This window comes from Brachyhypopomus gauderio, chromosome 1 (assembly GCF_052324685.1).
Source record: "Brachyhypopomus gauderio isolate BG-103 chromosome 1, BGAUD_0.2, whole genome shotgun sequence".
NCBI lineage: Eukaryota > Metazoa > Chordata > Actinopteri > Gymnotiformes > Hypopomidae > Brachyhypopomus > Brachyhypopomus gauderio.
The window spans coordinates 32,067,899-32,074,518 of record NC_135211.1 but is presented as its reverse complement, the minus strand read 5'-3'; the positions used below and the strand labels follow the sequence as shown (position 1 = coordinate 32,074,518).

The window sequence follows — 6,620 nt, the reverse complement described above, 5'->3', positions numbered from 1 at the left end:
GATTCTTGACCCGGTTAGCTGTCTTGCCGAGTCCTGAACCAGAATGCGTCTCCCAGGCAACAGTGCTGAGGTCAAACTAAATTTGCTGGTCTTTAAATCACCGGTGCGGCTAAGTGCAACTTATTCATCCTGCGATTGTTGTTTTGCGTCAGGAGCTGGAATTCAGAAGTGTTGTTTTGTGTCAGATGCTTCCAGGTGCTGTAAAAATGTTGGAAAAAGGGTCATGCTTATGCTTTAGTGGAAAATGATGCGATTGGCATGCTTATGACGTCATGGGGTCTCTGTTATTTGATAGGACAGCGGTGGTTTGTCTGGGATCCCCATCACAGGACCTCGTGGGTTCATGGGATCGGCTACAGAGAGTGGTACTCTAGCACCACGGTGATCTCATATATGGAAAAAGAAACACAGCAGTCAGCATGTTTCAGTGTAAACGGACATATCGATAATATGCCCACCATCAATTATAAATCCCTTTTGGTATAGTTTCAGTATATGTAAACCCCTGGAGGGATGGCTGTTACGTTTCAGACCTCAGATCACTGAGCGTTTTTATGGCCTGAAGTGAAGTTACTGGCCTGATGAAACTGGACTGCAATCTCTCCTAAAACAAACGACTCTGCGTGATGGCCCGTCTTCTGCAGGATCAGAGCAAGTAGACAGCCGAGCCTTGACTTAATCTCTGTGCAAACACGACCGTCTGTGCAGTTCTGCAGGGGTGTGTGTGTGTGTGTGTGTGTGTGTGTGTGTGTGTGTGTGTGTGTGTGTGTGTGTGTGTGTGTGTGTGTGTGTGGAGGGTGCATCAGGGATCACACCGTAACTCAGTTCTGCTAGAGTGAGCTTGGCCGGCACTCCGGGCACAAGATGATAATGAAGACTAATAGTCACATCCTGTGTTAACGAGCACAGTCCTGCATTCCTCTGTGCGGGACGCGGTCGTCTCCATGTACCCAGGACACCTCCGTGTACCCGGCAACCAGCCATGTTGAGCAGAGCATCATTCCAGCGACACACACGTGCTTTGACTCCTAATTAAGGGCTACAGGATCTGCATCGGCACCTTCAGCTGGACTTGTGTCTTCAGTGTGAGACCAGGTGAAATAAAAAATGTGTGTATTGTAAATATGTTTATTAGAACCGTTAGATTCCAGTGGGTGGGAGTTCTCTGCTGTTATTACAGGTGAACAGGGCAGCATGGGCTAAACAGGTTAAATGCAGGAGGTAGCTTAAATATTTAATGGAATCGATGTATGTCTTTGAAGAAACTTCAGTATTAGTCAGAAGGAAAAGTTTGTGGTGCAGCAGAGTGCATCACATCAATATCACCACATACGCTCCACTTGTACCTGAACTGACTGGATTACTTTCACAAACTGGTTTGCTTTCTTGAGCTTTTGCATAATCCAAGATTCACTGAGAACGTTACAGATGTATGTAGAGAGTGTAGAGACTCTGTAAGAAGATCAGGCCTGTACTCCCATGACCTCAATCCTGAGTGGTGGCCATGTTGGGGCATTCAGTACCGCAATCCTCCCCCCCGGACCCTTGAAGTATCGTGGCAGCAAAGAGTCGAGCAGGACGTAGCTGAGGACGTGGAAACCTCCTGAGGCAGCTGTCACGGTCCTGATAACAGCATAGCGAGTGCATCCAGCAAAGGCCCCGTGACGTCTGAAACAACCACCTCGGCTCTCTGGAACAATACGGAAAGGACTGTAAAAAAAGAAAAGATTAAGAAAAAACAGGCTCTATTTTTACTCTGCGTGCTGAGATGGCGTCACAGACCGGCCTGCAAAATCAGGTGAAGAGAAAGACATCTCTGTCATGGGTTCAACCACAGTAAACAATTAGCCGGAGAAGGGCCCGGGGGTCGGGCTCTGTGTGCTGGCTATTGTATGCTAATGGAACCAGTGTGCTGTGTCCTGGCACCAGCTGTGAGCCGGTGAGAAGTGGCTGTTCCCACGTGGAGCCTCTCCTCCCCCGTGATTCCCTCTCTTTCCATTTCTATCTCCATCTGATGGCCTACCTCACTCACTCTAACCATCCGCCTGACCCCACCCTCCTCACTCCAACCATTCACCCTGACCCCACCCTCCCCACTCCAACCATCTGCCCTGACCCCACCCTCCTCACTCCAACCATTCACCCTGACCCCACCCTCCCCACTCCAACCATCTGCCCCAACCCCACCCTCCTTACCCCACCTCACTCACTCCAACCATCTGTCCCAAACCCACCCTCCTCACCCCCACCACAGCCCCCCATCCGTGAGCCTGTATGAGCATGTTCCATTGTCTTCTCCACACCTCTACTCTCTTTAGCACTTCCTGTGCGTTCCAGCTTGGTTATAATTGGGCCAGAAGGCCGAAAATGGATTTTGGCCCCTCCTGCTTGTGGAGGCTGGAGCTAAATTCAGTTTTGCTAAATGGCTGTGATGGTTTGGCAGTTGCGTAGGGTTAGTGGTGCATCGCAGACTCCTGTGGAGGGACCAGCAGGGCAGACGTGTGTCTGTCGTTGGGCATAAAGCCGCAGAACCGCTGCACTTCTGGAGCTACGCATCTGATGGCGGTAAAAGTGAGCAAGAGTCAAAGGTTGTGAAGGCCGAGCGTCAGTCCTGACACATGGTACACGTGGCACACATGGCTTACGTGGCCATCCTGCTGGTGCACAGCTAGCACGTGAACGAGCTGCTCGGGACGACACCCTGGAACACGTGAGCCCCGGCGCCGTGTGGCCAGTAGTGACAGATGTGTCTCAGGGGCGAAGAAACGCACGCCTGGCGCACCGACCTCAACCGTGTCATCTCCATTCTATCGCCAGACCCGTCACACCACCAAAACCCTCCTCATTTGCCTCGTCATTTCCGTGTTGCATGCTCCTCCGTGAGCATGCTAATCTAGTCAGCCCAGTGCTCAGTCCCCTCTGACACATCCCATTTAATCTCAGGGCTCCGCTAGGAATTGTTCAGTAGGAGCACAAGCTCCTCTAATAAGGACACTCTTCTTTATTCACTGCCCTTCTTCCAACAGCCGTTCTTAAAAGGAGAAAGCGTTCCCTTTGAGACTAGATTATAAATGATATGTTACAGTTTGCTCGCCCCTCTGAGAGGCAGACGCTCGTGAGTGGATGACCTTGGAATGGAGCATGAGTCAGTGATGTCAGTTTCTGACACAGAAAAGTATGAACATGAATACGGCAGGTTCAGACGATATAAGTCGAGGTTACAGTGTCGTATTCCATTTCTAGGTGTTCATAAGCGAGTGGTGTAGCATGGTTCACTAACATTGAAATGCAGCTTTAGCTCTCAAACTTCTAGAATATGCTCCCCCCACATTGCAGGCACAATGCGTTTACCCACTTTATCCCATTGTGATCTTATGTAAAAACGGCATGACTCATTGTGTGTTCCTAACACTCAAGTCCTGATCTCCAGACGAGCCTGAATCCGAGCTGGTTCCCAGGTGCTCATCTACATGCGGTGCTTGCTGCCGACGACATGCTGCTGTGTGGTTCTGCCGCTGTGCCGAACCCCCCCTCCCCCACACCCTCCCCACCCCGCCCACATGTACCTTGCGGTCATGTCACTGTGTGTGATGTGTGCAATGCCACACGAAATCTTGATGCTGTACCATCCCGTCCATGCCGAAACAGCTAGTCTAGGAGTCAGTGTCTTGTGGCTTGCTGGCGGGCTCCTGAGGTCGGGTTGCAGGACTCCAGTCCGAGCTGTCTCACACACATCTGCTGCAGGAAATGTGGCTGTGCGTGAGGGAGATTAGAGACGACGCCGGTGACTGCAGAATGTCGGCCTGTGACTGAAGTGTCATTCAATGACATCACAAGGTCATAATCGCACAAAGACGTTTCAAGGAATGACTTGAATATATAATGGTCCTTAAATCAAAAGTATTTTTACACATTCCTACATCTTTGTCATAACACAGAAAAAAACAGAGAAAGGACTTTGTGAAATTCTGATGTAATTTTGCATTACACTGATATAAAGTAACATGCTAATCAAAAGCTTGTTTACAGCTCACAGTGTTGAAATGAGCTAAAATGAGACTTCAAGCTAGCTCACAAAACATATCTTTGATATTTATTAAATGTGTTCCACTGACTTCCACTCCAACTCTTACCTGATAGGTGGAGAGCTTCCTGAGTGAGTTATGTTTGAACACCACATAGCAGCCATGTTTGTGCTCTGATTTGTCCATAGCTTTGCTTTTGTGTGTATGTATGTGTATGTGTTTAATATTTAAAGTGGTTCTGTGGTATATTATTCTGAGTTCAGAGCTAAGTGGGCATATACTGGTCTGAAGCATGTGTCAGAATGGCTGAGAGCGTTATTGTGCTGGAAGATCACCCCAGGTGGGGGGAGTCAGACAACAAGAAAATTACAGTTCTGTTCACTGTATTAATGTGTATCTGCATTTCTTTGCATTTGTGTTTGTGCTGTGTAGTATAGTCACATGCAAATCATCTCTTACAGCTCAGATAAATTAGATTTCTGCACAGTAAAATCATATTTTTGAGAAGTTCATTGTATTTGTGACAAGGGCACTGATCGTAGCACCAGTGTAGTTGTGTATGATGACATGTCTTCTTCACATATTTTATTTATGCGTTAAAGTCACTTTTTCAGCAGACGCATGTCATACTGCAAAAATGACATTTATTTTTTGATCTGTTTTGAATGGAACCTTTTTTGGAGACCCAGACCAGTGTCAGATTCCATACACCACCCACTTCATCAGAAACAACTTTCACCCACACTCACTAGTCATTTGATGAGGTACACCTATCTTACAGGAGCCTTTTGCTGGTGTACAATTACAGACTATTGCACATCTGTTGCCATGCATAATTTGTCAGTCATCCTCTACCCCCATAATCATTGGTGTCTGATCACATGACCACTGCTGACTGAGGTGTTTTTTTGGTTGATGGGGGCTGTCCTCAACACAAAAGTGACATTAATGGCATTGCAGTTCATGCTATGCAGGACATCAGACACAGGACATACATATTTAGTATTTTGTACTACTGAGTTGAATATGGTCTGCAGAAATATACATACCCAGTGTACAGAAGTCCTGAGGTTACAAACTGACCACTCATGAGGAGCTGAGGTGAATACAAACCGGACGTAGCAATAGATGGTTAATAATATCTAACTACTTGCTTCTAGGGTGATTCTAATAAAATGGGTAGTATGTTTATACAGCACAAGGCTCCCATTTCTTCTCATATCAGTTTAACTGCAAACACAGTGGTCCTCTCTTCTTTGTAGATGTTAGAACTACCCCAGTGACCCCCTGAATGAGACCCGACCAAATAAAACTCTTGGCCTCTGTTCTGCTGCAGCATATTTTCTATGTCATATCCCTATTTCAGTCTCATGCAATCAAGTTGAAGTGAATTTGCCCTTGGGGGCTGAATAAGAATGACCTCACCAAGACTGTGTTTACTCTTTAACCCTCTGATAATGGACACATCCTCATTTTTGGCCACACAGCTGGACCCATATAACTTTGTATACCTGCTCTTACCAGCACAGATATACATTTGTTCTTTTAGTGCCATTTTATAGCATAAAATTTTAACCCTATTTTTTTTAACCCTATCGTTTTTCCTCGTGAATCCATTTCTGTCATGAGGATGTAATTTTACTAGAATGCAGGAAATGTCCATGTGGGCTGTGAAGATTTCATACTGTCAGTTGTGAGGGACTCTCCTTCCTGTGCCTAGTGTGTTATCAGTCCCGTGTAGTAATGCTTTATTTTTCTGTTGATTATTGCTTGTTGAATTTAGCAATCTCAAAGCTCTGGTGGGTAACTTGACGAGGCAGTGAAACATCATTAGTGTTGATCTTCACGCCGCACCAAGCTGGGCACTCTGCAGTCATTGTATTGATGACTAGCATTAAAACTCGCTCATGACAGCCTGAAAGCGAGCAAGTTTATGCAGCAGTTGAGATCACCTTCTTGCAGATTTCTTACAAACGCCTTACCGCCCAAAGCTCACAATTTTAGACAATGATGCACACAGTAAACATCATACTGTGCTTTTAAGAACCAAGTGGAACAGAATTATCAGATGAGGGACGCCTTCCTTATGAATTCTGGAACGTTCCGACTTGAGGTTCTGCAGACCAGCAGATACTAGTCTGTGTTACAGAACGTGTTCTAAAAACATGGAACTGGCATCGGTCCCAGCACTGTGGTGCGGCAGGTGGAGGTGCTGTCTTAGTGGTGCAGCAGGTGGAGGCTTCAAGAAACCACACCAGGGCTCCAAATGTCGTATGCTGTAATGCTGTCAGCCCTGATCTCGTCTCCCTCCACCCAACTCTGCGGGAAACTGCCGTGATGTTTGTCGGCAGAGAACAGCAGTTGGTCAGTGGCAGTGATTCCTATACCAGGATAAGCCCTGTTGTTTAATACATCATTACATGTCAGGTTACAGATGTAACAGGGTCTTTCCTTCTAGAATACATCTTTATATTTGAGCATGCACGATCATCTTCAGACTGTGAGATGAGTCCCTGCCGTGCTGCTTGGAGATGATCTTTAAGTGTTTGAAGCCATGTTATAATAGCTCCTATATTTATTGAAATAAAACAACAT

General features: G+C 46.5%; 1 protein-coding gene across 13 annotated transcripts in view; it reads left to right on the top strand.

Moving 5' to 3' along the window:
* The window catches only part of atp2b2 (ATPase plasma membrane Ca2+ transporting 2), a 111,433-nt gene that overhangs the window by 52,556 nt on the left and 52,257 nt on the right, over positions 1–6,620 (top strand). The gene's annotated exons all lie outside the window — the stretch shown is intronic.